The sequence below is a fragment of the Pseudorca crassidens genome, chromosome 3 (genome assembly GCF_039906515.1).
Source record: "Pseudorca crassidens isolate mPseCra1 chromosome 3, mPseCra1.hap1, whole genome shotgun sequence".
Classification (NCBI taxonomy): Eukaryota; Metazoa; Chordata; class Mammalia; order Artiodactyla; family Delphinidae; genus Pseudorca; species Pseudorca crassidens.
This window is the reverse complement of record NC_090298.1, coordinates 104,268,538-104,282,378: the sequence shown is the minus strand read 5'-3', so window position 1 is coordinate 104,282,378 and position 13,841 is coordinate 104,268,538.

Genomic DNA, 13,841 nt, shown 5'->3' with positions numbered 1-13,841 from the left:
AGACTACAGCTGGCTTGCACGTCTCAGAAATGGTGACAGTGCCAGTAGAGCAGTGGTCTTGGAGGTGAGTGGTAAGTTCTGAAAGAAGAAAACAGTTGATGTAACCTGAGGAGGTGCCTTTGTGTCTAGTACATTGGTCACACTAATATGCTTCTCTGCCCAACTCAGTCTTCTATCCTCTACAACCATTATTACAAACTTTATCTAGTCAACCTGGCAGCCATTTTATTCCCTCATACCCAACAGAAAATGTTGGCTCCTTATTTATAGAGAATATAAGAGTAATGAGAAAGATACTTTCTCATGTTGTAAACATCAAAGGTGCAAGCTCACCTCTGTCTGTATCCTTTCTGTATTTGTTTCCTCTTGTTTACAATAGAAGAGCTATCTTTTTTTTTTTCTTTACTTAAGATCAGTTCTTCAGTTTGTATATTGTGTCCCATCCCCTCTTACCATCTCAGGAGCCTGAAAACACTGGGTGGCTTTTCCTTTTCTTTCTCTTACATTCAGACTTTCCTTCTTAGCTGATTATGTAGCAGGCTTTATCTATAGACTCATGTGTGTGTGGTGTAATACACATATTATTTGTTGTTTATACACATGTCTATGACTTTAATAGAATTTTACTTATTAAAGTGGGACATGTTCCTTGTTACAGGTTAAATATTATATATAGAAATATGCATAATCTTTACCTTCCTACCTCTCTATTACCTCTGCTCAAGAGCAGCTATATTAACAATCCGTTGTGTTCATGCTAAGCTATACATATTGTGGAAGGGATTGTTAGTGCTTACTGAGTATCCCTTGCACTTCCCAGCCCTGCTTCCTTGCTGACAGTTTGGGTTCATGTGGTGAGTGCTGACCAATGACCAACGAAATTTGAGTTGAGGTGAAATGTGTCACTTTGGCACTGAGGCCCTGCTGTGGCAACCTTAGAGGTTCTAAGTTCCAGGTGGCATAACTTCCAGATGGAGGTCGCCTCCGGCTTTGTGTGAGGAAGATATAGTCCTTTATTGTGTTAATATACAAGCAGCTGGTGATATATTTATATATATTTCATTTAAACAATGGAAACAAACTAGATGTATTATTCTGCTAATTTTTTTGTTCATTTAGCGATATTACTAGGACTTACCCATCCTTTCTGAAAGGTGAATTGTATTCTATAGTATGACTATCCTATAACCTATTTCACCATCTTCCTATTGTTGAATTTTCAGATTGCTTATGACTTTTGCTTTGGTACAGTTTGCCTCTACAAGCCATGTTGCCATAAATACCTTTACAACACAGACAGCTTTTGCACACTGACACTTTTATTTTCGTAGTGCAATTTTCCCAAAATGGTATGCGTGGGTCAAAGGAGTTATGTGTGTTTATTTAAGTACAGATTTCCAGACTATTTTATAAAAATATTTTAAGGCTTTCATGTAAACATCAGAAATATATGAGTGCCTGTGTTTCTTTAATCTTAACAACACTGGATATTGCTTTTTACAGCTTTTGTTAATGTAATATGATCTGATCTAATACAATATAATATAGCAACGTATAATAAAATCTATTATATCTTAAATCTGTTACATCTTAACTATTTTAAACTTGAGCATGTTTATATATGTTTATTTGTTTATACATATTTATTGGTGATTTAAATTTCAACTTCTATAATATTTTCTATCATATTTTATTACTGTTTTTGTTTCTGCTTTTCATGTCTTTTTCTTATTGGTACATAGGAGCTCTGTTTATTGTGTACAGAGATTCTGTCTTATATGTTGGTAACATTTTCTCTTAGCTTATCATTTGAAATTTTAAGATTTAAATTTAGATTTTTAAAAAATTGCTTATATATTCAATGATTCAAGATTTAAAAAGTAAAGAAATGCATTCAGTAAGCAATCACGCTCTCATTCCTGTCATTGGCCATTCAAAGTCTCCTACCAAAGGTAGTTCATGTTATTAATTTCTTACGTATATATAAGATTTTGCATAACCATGGAAATATATTGTATTTCATGAATATACAAGCAATATGTGTATACATGTAAGTGTATATATGTCTATATATATTCTTTACTTTCCCACTATTTTATATACTCTTGTGTTTTTTGCTTGGCGTATTTTGGAGATTATTCTATATCAGCAGATAAAATGCCTTCTCATCCTTTCTTATGACTCTATAGTGTTCCACTCTATGGCTTACTATAACTTACCGTATTTAATTGGTATTCCTTTAGATGGAAAGTTAGGTACTTTCCAATCTTTTGCTTCAATAATTAAGCAACTACAATTAATAACATTATTTATGTCATTTCACACATGTGTGAGAACATCTGTAGAATAAAATTCCTAGACGTTGACCTTCTGACTTAAAGGGTCTGTGCATTTGTGATTTTCATAGATATTACTAGATTGTCTTCCACTCCACCATCAAAGTAGGAGAGTACCTGTTTCCTCAGACCCTCTCTCTACAAGGTTTATTGTCAAACTTGCCAATCTTTTCAGAATATGTTATTCAAACTGGATTGATAAAAATGGTAATATGTATCTTTTATTATATCAATAAATGAGACTTAATTTTAAAAAGTCATTTACATTTCCTTTTCTGTTGATTGTGTTCACATTTTTGCTTGCCTTTTGCCTTTCTAAATTGGATTGTTGGTCTTTTTTTCATTGATATTAAGAGATTGAATACACAAAGAGATAATGACCAGACTGTATATTATAGCCAGACTCTCATTCACAACCTGCAGCAACCAGTCCAGGAAGCCAAACAATAACCCCTGTAACAATCAGCCACAAATGGCCAGGACTTGATTAATAACTGACAGCTCCCCTTATCTTTGCCCCTGCTTCCAATATAGGACCAAATGGAGAAAGCCAAAACGTACCCCTAAACAACAACATAGGCTACCCCACATCTAGTTAGCCTGCTTACAGCTTCCCCTTGCAACAGCGTCTAGTCTGGGCATACCAGAGCCTTCCCTTTTTTCCCCCACTCTAATAAAGCTTTCCCACTCCTGCAGGTCTTGAGTCTCTGCCAGAACACAGATGATGGTGGCTGACTCCCTTACTGAAGCAGACTCTGAATAAGCCTTTGCTTGTTCTCATTTGGGTGGTCTTGGTTTGTTAATATAATATTTTGCAGTTCTTCTGTATTGGGGACATTAGCCCTTATCTACGATTTGATGTACAAGCGTATTAGAGGTTTTTTTTTTTTTTTTTACTTATTTATTTATTTTTTAACATCTTTATTGGAGTATAATTGCTTTACAATGGTGTGTTAGTTTCTGCTTTATAACAAAGTGAATCAGTTATACATATACATATGTCCCCATATCTCTTCCCTCTTGCGTCTCCCTCCCACCCTCCCTAGCCCACCCCTCTAGGTGTTCACAAACCACCTAGCTGATCTCCCTTAGGGTATTTTTAAACATACATTTTCATCTGATGTATAAACTGCAAACAGAGCAGTGTACAAATCATGATTGTATCCCTCAATGACTTTTCACAAAGTAAGCCCTCACATTTAACATGACCTAGGAATACAATTACCAAAACCCCATGAGTTCCTTTGTGCCCCCTTGCAATTACTAGCCAGCCCCACAAACTTCACCTCTCTCCTCTCAGGTGTAACCACGATCTTAACCTCCAAAACTGTAGCATAATTTGCTGCTCTTGAGCTATAAACAAAATCACACAGTATGTACTCCTTTGCTTCTGGCTTCTTGTATTCAGCTTTCTGTGGATGAGATTTATTCATGTTGTTGTATGTATCTGAAGTTAATTTCTTCCCATTGCCTTAGTATAATATGTGATTATACTGCAATGTATTTACGCAGTTTACTCCTAAACTAGAACTTAAGTTACCAGAGGAGATTGTCTTTTTCCTGTTGACATTTCCCTCTTTCTTTTCTTCTTCAGTTCCACAAAATATTTAACACAGTTTTGAGCAAAGTAGTTGTTTAATAATTGTTGAATGAATTATCTGTATTAGCAGTGCTGAGTGGTCACTTGAATGATTAAGAAATTACTCAGTGAATAGCTTTCTCACACTTAAGCACATCCAAAAACATCAGAATGATATTGATCCCGTTATTTTTCATCCTGGTTCTTACTCATTTCGAAACCTATTTGAATAGCAGAGCAAATTCTCCTGAAACTGGAAGGAAATGAGGAGAGGGGTTGATATGGGTTGTTTGCATTTCTGTGGCGAGAGGTTGCTGGAGGGAGTGTTTTCCCAAAGACTGGTTGAGAATCAGCATGTAGCTGTAAACTGATCATGGGGCCGTGAGCTTCTGCACATTATATTTTATGTACAGTGCACCTCAGAGATTGTCGAACTTTGGTGAGATATTTCAGTATTGTGCTATGGGGAACACATAAGTGGGATAACTTCCTATAATACAGACAAAACAGATAGGATGCAGTAATATTTTTTGCCTCTCTTGTTCAACATTTTAAAATAGTATGATTTAATATGTGGCTTAGAGCAGTGGTTTCAAACTAGCATGTTATCCCCAACACTTGGAGGGCTGGTTAAAACACAGATTACTGGGCCCCACAAGAATTTGCATTTCTAATAAGTTGCAATTTCATGTTGATAGCTATTCCCAGAACTTACTTGGAGAACTGGCCTAGACAATAAAACAAATAATATGAGTAAAGCAAAGCTTAATAATGAGATTAGGAAGCTTATCTCTGAACTTATCCCCCTGTGTGGGGTGTTCATGAGTTCTTTTTTTTTTTCCCCTAGGGGCCGTTTTCTGGTACATTAGGAAACTCCTGTGCATTATTTGCAGGAAAAAGCTTAAGAGTAATAGGGTTAGAGTTCTATTAAAGAAAATCATGGCTTTAAAGAAGTATCGTAATACATAAAATTGATAAAACATAGTAACAGACTCTTTTAGTAGACATGGAATGCAGAGACATTGGGGGAATTTAGAATGTGCCTCTATTTTATCTCTATGTACCCAATTTAGCACACAAGCATTTTCAATCAACTTTCAATTATATTGTACAGACTGTATCAATATTTTATTAGGTCTACTCTTTGATTCTTTTGCCCTTTAAAATAATTAAAATAATATCATAAGCTTCCTTTTGGGAACTAGTTCTTACCTGTTTCCTTTTTTTTTTTTTTTTAATAAATTTACTTATTTATTTATTTTTGGGTCTTTGTTGCTCCGTGTGGGCTTTCTCTAGTTGCAGCGGGCAGGGGCTACTCTGTTTCAGTGTGTGGGCTTCTCATTGCGGTGGCTTGTCTTTGTTGCGGAGCACAGGCTCTAGGTGCGTGGGCTTCAGTAGTTGTGGCACGTGGGCTCAGTAGCTGTGGCTCGCGGGCTCTACAGCACAGGGTGAGTAGTTGTGGCACACGGGCTTGTGGCTCTGGGGCATGTGGGATCTTCCTAGACCAGGGCTTGAACCCGTGCCCCCTGCATTGGCAGGCAGATTCTTAACCCACTGCACCACCAGGGAAGTCCCTTACTTGTTTCCTTGCCACAAAACATTTAATATATACATTAACATCAGTGAAGCATTCATGGTTTTCCCAAGATTCTCATGAGAAAGGTTTTGGGAATACAAATTAAATAAAGTAACATTATTATAGGAGTAACTTTGATTATACTCTATTTTTAAAAAGTAAGCCAGTTTCAAGTTCTAAATCTATAATATATAATTATCATTAAACTAATTTATAATAGTTATATAACAATATAGTTTTATTATGATATATAATACAATGATTAACAATTAATCACAATTATTACTTTGCCAAAAACCTTGTGCCAAGAAACTTGTTATATTCCTCATATATTTATAATACAGCAAATTTTATACCCCAAAGTGAGAATTATTACTTTGGGAGATGTTTTGTGTTTGAACAGTGGATAGCCCAACCTACAGGTATTCCCTGGGTCTGTTATTGATGCTAATTCCATATGCCTCCCTCACAATACACATAGACATAATTTCAAATGTATGGTAGCTTGTTGGCATTCTTTTTCTTATATTGCTTCCTTTCTTTCCTTCATATTAGATTCAAGTTTATTTTTTAACCTATTAATCCACCTGAAATTTAATATGTTTGTTTGATGGAAAAGAAATCAATAGCTTTCCTACTAGGCCTTTATACAGTGATCAGATTGTACTTTATACTCTGTACATTTCACCTTTCCTCATCATTTTTACAGGCAGATTATTTTTATGGCCTAATGGTTCTTTAATAGGCCATAAATACCTTATACATTTTCAAGCTCCCTGATAACAAAGCAAAAAGTGTCCGTCAGTTCTAAAAGCTTCAAAACCAGACCTCTGGTTAAAGTTTTCAATAAAACAAACCAGTAAGTCATTAAAAAAAGTAGGGTTAAATTTTGTTGCTGTCACATTGAAATGTTATTTTTGGGTAATGTTTAAATGAAGATATAAGGGGTTTCTTTGATAATCACTCTGTGAAAAACAAGACTTACTGGAAATTTTACCCAAATGGACCAGTGGGACTTTGCACACATTTTTAGGACAAAATCTTGCATAGAGTTCTCTTTTGCTTCCTCTGGCTGGCCACTGACTATGTCTTAAGAAACATCATCCTTATGGGACATTTTATCACACGATTGATTTTACCTATAGTTACCAGATCACCTTTTATACTTGCAGGGGACCTCTGATTCCATTTCTTTATTTTAAATAGTAAAACATGAACCAGCTGCAAAGAATGCTGAGGTTGAACTTCTCACAGTCCATTTAGAACCTCAGTTAATTTCGTGTTGTGTATGGCAATATTAACAGTAGGTGCTTTAGAAATAGAATAAGATATGGGAGATACTGCTTACAACATCTTATTATTTGTTAGTGAGTTTTGGCATCATTCTATTAGGAATTTGTTGGTTTACAATGTGCGTGTGTGTGTGTGTGTGAAACAAATCTATAAACTTCTTGGATGATGGGGGTAGATGAGAGGTTGGTGGTTTAAATATCTTTGTGAAATAAATGCCATGCTTTTTCTTTCAAGGTGAAAATTGTAGGAATGTGTTGTGTTGACTCGCAGCAGAATTTTTGGATGAACTGGTTCCACATTAATCTTATTTTACTGGAACATGTAAAGCATTTGTAGAGGACTAGTAGCAGCTACACCTGTTCTGAAGTCCCACAAACCTGAATTTCTCCTGGAAGAATTAGAGTAGAAGCTTAGCATGCAGGCAGATTCCATGTTGTGACGAGTGCCTTTTTCCTGGGCAGCAAGCAGCCTGCTCCATGGTTGTCTGCTGGGGCTGCAGCCAACTGGAACACAGAAACATAGATCTGCTTGCTCTTCTGGCCAGTAGACCCAAAGCACCCACTTATCCCTTTTAAAAACATCATCGTATAAAGCAATATAATACTTGCTCAGTGCTCTCTGTCTCTCTCTCTCACTCTGTCTCTTCCTGTAAATGGCAAGTATGTTCCAAAATGATGTTGCTTCATTGAATGCTCTGGAAACATACTTTCATGGATTAGAACTAACTCGACATTTGAATTTTGTCCTGTTCTGTTGTTTAGAATTCAGTCAGCTCCAGGGACCTTGCAGAACGCACATATGGAACATTCATATGTGCTGCTTGATTCTGTATGCCACCCTCATATTTTGAGACTTGTCCATACAAGTCAGCTTGAATTTGATAATATCCTGTCAATTAAACTAAACCTTGTTTTCAAAGCGAAATAGCGCAAGTACCCCGGGCACCTGCAAAAAAAGCCAGGCGCACGGGCTCAAGTGGATAGTTAGGTGTGCAATTACTTGATTTATACACATGTGTGTTTCTGAAATTACAGCTGCAGGGTTTTGTGGCCTCTGTGGGGATGTGAACAGTTTTGCTGGCAAGTCTGGTGTGCCTTACTTTGGCAATTTGGCTCCCCACGTGAATTCCCCTCCCATCACTTATGGAGAACAAAGTCTATTTGTCACTTTTCCATTTGCCTTGCACAGTGATTCAGAAAGAAAACAGTTTTATTTTGCTGCTCTAATTGGGAATTGCTGATTCATCTCACAAGTGCAATCATCTTTGCTATTCGTTATACAAACACTGGCTTATGGTACTGTGGATGTGGTAGAAGTTGGCATGGGGAGGGCTTTCCAACCCCATTACTGACCCAAATACTTGTAAATTTGCTTGAGGAAACAGTTCTTTACACAAAACTCTACTACGTCAACTTAAAGTTTTGAAACTAAGGCATTCATTCAAAAGAAGTTTCTGTTATTCTTTTGGTTTTGCAGCTATTTAAAAACAATGCTTGCCTTGAAGTTCTATGTATACTTTTAACCTTTTGGCTTCGCTGTAGAAAAGCTTATTACTGCAAGCAGATTCAATCACTCATGATAGTACAACACTCTGGAGACCTTATCCTTGCACCGTCTAGTTGAGTAATTAAATGTAGGGTAGATTTACAGTTCAGTGGACTCACTCACGGTAGGATGGCAGCTATGTTCTCTCTTCCTTTTGAATTTCTCAACTTCACTCTACAGCTTTGTATCAGGATGACTGAAATCAAACGTGAAATCAAATATTAAGTAGCAAATATATACTATAAACGGGGTGGCACATTGGGAAAAGAGGGATAAGGAGACTGAAAGATCTTGCCGTCCAAGCAAAGGAAAATTATTCTAACTTGTGTAACTTTGCAGCTTTGTTAATATTAGAAGATGTAGCTATTATTAGAATGCCTGTTTTATTAGGAAATTAAACAAGGTCATTTCAGTAACAGAGAACTCACACTTTCTGCAAAACCCCTATTTCCTCAAGGGGCTAATAGGAACTCAACGTGGATAGAAAAACCACTGATTTCATCTCTTCTCAGCATAGTTACCTAGAATCATAATGGCTGGAGATTGAAAAGCCTTATTCAGCTCTGGGCTCTAGCCTCCAGGAATCTGGGCAGCATTTTTCCTCATATTATAGTACATTTTCCACTGTTTCATATGGTTTTATTTTAATCGCCTCAAAGCCTTCTCCACTTCTATGGAAAACTTGTTCCAGAGGCTAGCCAATCTCATCATGAAAATTAATTTCTTACCAGAAATTAAAAGATATCTCAATTTTAGATGGTTAAAACTTATATTAGGCAAATAATGTACATAGGGATATTTAACGTCTTGACTAATTTAAACATTTTAGAATTAGCGATAACTTCTGTTTTTATTTCAAAGTGATAACAGTAAAGACTTTACAAGGACTTTTTTATAATATGCAAATTTCAATACTGTATTTGGTGTATGTGGAATTGTGTTTTGAGCCAGTAAAACTGGAAACAAGCATAGGTATATCAAAGAAGAGCGTAAAGGCTCATTTGATGTCTTCACTCTTTTTTTTTTTTTTTGCGGTACATGGGCCTCTCACTGTTGTGGCCTCTCCCGTTGCGGAGCACAGGCTTCAGACGCGCAGGCTCAACGACCATGGCTCACGGGCCCAGCCACTCTGCGGCATGTGGGATCTTCCCGGACTGGGGCACGAACCCGTGTCCCCTGCATCGGCAGGCGGACTCTCAACCACTGCACCACCAGGGAAGCCCTGATGTCTTCACCCTTGAAATCAAAAAATCCTCTTGGTTTCTATTAACTAAAATATACCCCAACTTTAGCACTGCCCACTTGTATGTTTTTGAAATGTATTAAAAAATCAAACAAATTACTGGTCAGTTATTGCTTGAAGAAAGCTTTATTAGTCTGTTCCATCTCCCCTTTTTTGGAAGCTTTACTCATATTTTATGAAAGGAATTAGCATTTTTTTCCCTTCATAAGAGACAGACAGAATACTCTGCACTCAGTTTATAAATAGCAGTACTATAAACATGGCAGCTACCTCATATCACTTTTTGGAAACAGGCAAGTTATAAATACTACAGATGAATAAATATGTGTGTGGAATATTTCTCGTGGCTTGTTAACATGTTTGATTTGTCATTGCTATATAAACACTTATTTTTATCTTCTGAAAAATTTCCTAAATTTAAATATTGATTTCACTCATTTATTTATTCATTCATTCAAATAAAACTTGTTGAATACCTCCTAAGTGTCAAACACTGTTGTAAGCACTGGAGATTTAATGATGAATAAAACAAAGTTGCGTCCTTGTGGAACTTATGTTCTAATCGTGGGACATGAAATGTAAACAAACAAGTAAATACATAGTCTGTCAAATGGTGATATATGCTATGGAAAAAAGTCAAGTAGGATAAGGAAGATAGGATCTCGCTATGAGTCTGTGTATGCACGCATGTGTGGATTCATGTGCCTCTGTGTGCGTGTGTGTGTGTGTGTGTGTGTTTATGTTGGAGGGAGATGGTTGTTTCATGCAGGTGGTCAGAATGACAAGGTGACCATAAGAGAAGAGGACACAAACAAAGACTGAATCCAAACTCCAGGTTGGGGAGATTGCTAAATAGAAAAGTATAAAATGCTGCTGTTATGGTTAAGTAATATGACAGTAGACTATTGGACTCAGCAAAAAAGAGATCACTGGTGAGCTGGATAAGAACATTTTAGCTGAAGTGGTAGGTGCAGAAGTCTAAGGATTCTGAGGAAAATAAGGAAGAGAGAAATTGGAGATATTATATCAAATGCCAGTCCTGAGAACTTTCTCACAGGAGAAAGAATGAAATAGAACATTAGCTGGAAGGATTATGGGGTTATAGGATTTTCCTTTTTTCTTTTAACAGTGGAAGAAATAATAGGATGTTTGTACACTGTTGGGAAAAATTGATGTGTGTATGTGAGAGAGAGAGAGAGGGAAAGAGAGAAAAGAAAGGAAGGAAGGAAGGAAAGAAAGAAAAGAAAGAAAGAAAGAAAGGAAACAGGGAAAGAAAGAGAAAGGAAGGAAGGAAGGAAGGAGGAGAGGAAAGAAGGAAGAAAGGGAGGGAAGAAGGGAGGGAGAAAATAAATGATGGGGAGAGAGAGGCAAATTCCCAGAACAATGTCCTCATGTAGGGGAGCAGGAAAACAGGATGGAATCTGGAGGATAATGTGCAGTTGAGAGATTTTAGAATGCCTGTATGCTGATAGTAGTGATCTAGTAGAGTGGGGAAAATCATGACAGAGAAGGAGAAAGGACAATGAAGGAGAAACGTGCAATGTCTTAGAGTAGCTAGCGGGATTGGGATCCAGTGCATGAACGGAGAGACCAGCTTTAATTTGGACAGAGAGTGTCTATCTGTAGCGACAAGAAGGAAGGTCAAAGGTATGGGTACAGATATGTGTTAATGGGAGGTGGGGTTGCAGAGTCTGTGAAAGTTATCTTCTGATTTTTTCCTTTCCTCAGTGAAATGGGCAGAAGCTGAGGATAAGGATGAAGGAGGAAGAGTTGGAATTTGGAGAATAGAGGCTCCACCAGGAGACAATAGTCTAGAAGAAAGGGAGGGGGAATAGACCAGGGGAAGTGGAATAGGCTGTAGTTAGTAGTCATGATTATAAAATGAGTCCAGTCATTGTGGTTTTGCTGTTCATATATTCAGCTCACGGGTGCAAGAGAAGCGTATGTGGATAGTTCAATTTAATTAGGCTTGGGATTTTTCCAGGGCCATATGATGAAATGGGTGGGGAGGTGGTGCACAGGAATGATTATGTTGATTGACCATGGAATTTAAGCTGGGTTAAAGAGGGATGTGAGGACATGAAGGTATTGAGGAAAAGCTAAAAAAATGTTTGGATCCATGTCCCAGTCGGGTAAAAAATTGTAAGAATTAAAGTCATGAGGGAGTGAGGTGGATACGTAGGAGCAGTTGGTCAGAGATGAGGAACCTTGAAACATCATTCCAGATGAAGGACATTCTTAGAAGAAAAACTTGGTTTGTAAGAACAGATATTAATCGCACAACTTCTTGCCTTGTGATATGACATTTCCACCTTTATGCCTCTCCTCTGGTGAAATAAACATCCTACGTAGACCTTGAGATTTAGTTTCCCCTTCCATGTCCCCCATATAATTATGACAGCTAGAATATTTATATTGGGCTCTAAGGTTAAAAATTTTTTTTGCATACAGTTTTTTATTTAGTTCTCATGAAAATGCTCTACAGCCACATTTTACAGAAAGAGGAAATTAAATCTTAGAGAAGCTTAGAAACTTTGCAAAGCTCAGAGGGTTATTTACTCCAACTCCAAATGCATAGTTGATCCCACAGATAATTTAGGCACCACACACACACACACACACACACACACACACACACACACACCCCACATTTTCAGAAAAGAAAATTAGAAAATTTAAGCCTTCCTTTGCAACTGATTTTGGCATTTAATAACATTTCACTTGTCTCTCTGTGTCTACTCATCCCCTTCCCTGATCAATCCATTCTCCTCACTGCAGTCAGAATAATCTTTAGGACAAGCAAAGGTTACCATTTAGCCTGCCCATTCCAAAGCTTTTAATAGCTCCCCTATACTTTTAGGATTAGTAAAATTCCATAATCTGCCCTATCATACTCTGTATGATTTTGTCTTAAACTAACTTTCATTTACCCAATATTTTATCCCTAGCAGCTAGCCCTGGAACCTGGTAGTAACAGCTGACACTTAGCACACAGGCCAGTCTTTGTTCTAGGGACTGTATATCTGTAGGTGCCTTGTAATCTATTGTTCTCTCTCTCTCACTCTATCATCATTTAATCCTCACATCAACCCAGGAAGTAGGTACGGTTATCATCCTTCACAAACCAAGGAACTTAGGTACAGGATAATCAAGCAACTTGCTTAGAGTTTCATACCTCACCTGTGTCAGAGGTAGGAGTGGGACCCACACAGGAAGGCTCCAGTGCCATGCCCTTCACCATTATGTATAGAGTCATTCACATAGTACATGGATAAATAAGTTAACAGATGAATGAAAGTATTGTCTTTCTTATGTTCATTCTACATGGATTATGCTGCAATTTCTCTTCGATTTTTCAGTGAGGTATACCTTATCCCTTGCTGCTCAAACTCATATTATTGACGATGTTTACTAAAAGACATCTCCCCTTGTCTTTGCAAACTGGAAACCTCTTCTCCTGACCATTTTCTAATAAGCAGTCAGTGCTGATAATACAAACAAGAATTCAGTCTTTCACTATTGTGAAAGAAAAACACACAAGTACTTAGCACCCTACTTGTAGTAGAGAGAGGTAAATCAGGGCTAAAAATAAACAAAATTATGGGCAAAGTTACCTTATATTATTAAGGTTGTCAACTAAAAGAAAATTGACCAGAGCATGAAGTGTTAAATTCAGTAGAAATCACCACTTTCCTGCATACACAATCACCAACAGACCATTGAAAGTTTCTTTTTTTTTTAAAGCGTCAATATTTTTATTGTAAAAAGAGAACTTGAGACATTTTGAGTCCCCAGGGGCCATAGATATCCTGTTCTAAAATGACTTATTCTTTATAGGAGTTCCTCCTTGCATCATGAGAGCTCCTCTGCCTGAATATCCTTTGTCATAAATTCTAACTATTTTGAGCAAAATAAGACTCTAAGATGTTCATAATTTTCCATGTTGAATCAAAGGACTATTGAGAAGTATTTTCTTTTAGACATTAATATTTTAGCTATCTCTGTATCATTGATTTATAATTGTATTGTTTTATAGATAAAGGCTGTACAATATTGATTCTTAGGAATTTATTGAGACATTGTGGCCTTCTACAAGGTTAATTTCCTAATTTTGCTTGAAGCAAATTCAGAGTCTCTGTTGATATAAAGTGTATTACTTAGAGCTTTTTTGTATTCTATAAGAAATATATTTGCTTTTTTTTTTTTGGTCTGTTGGATTTATTGGCAGTTTTTAGTTAATAATCTCCAATCACAATTGTTGATTTTTCC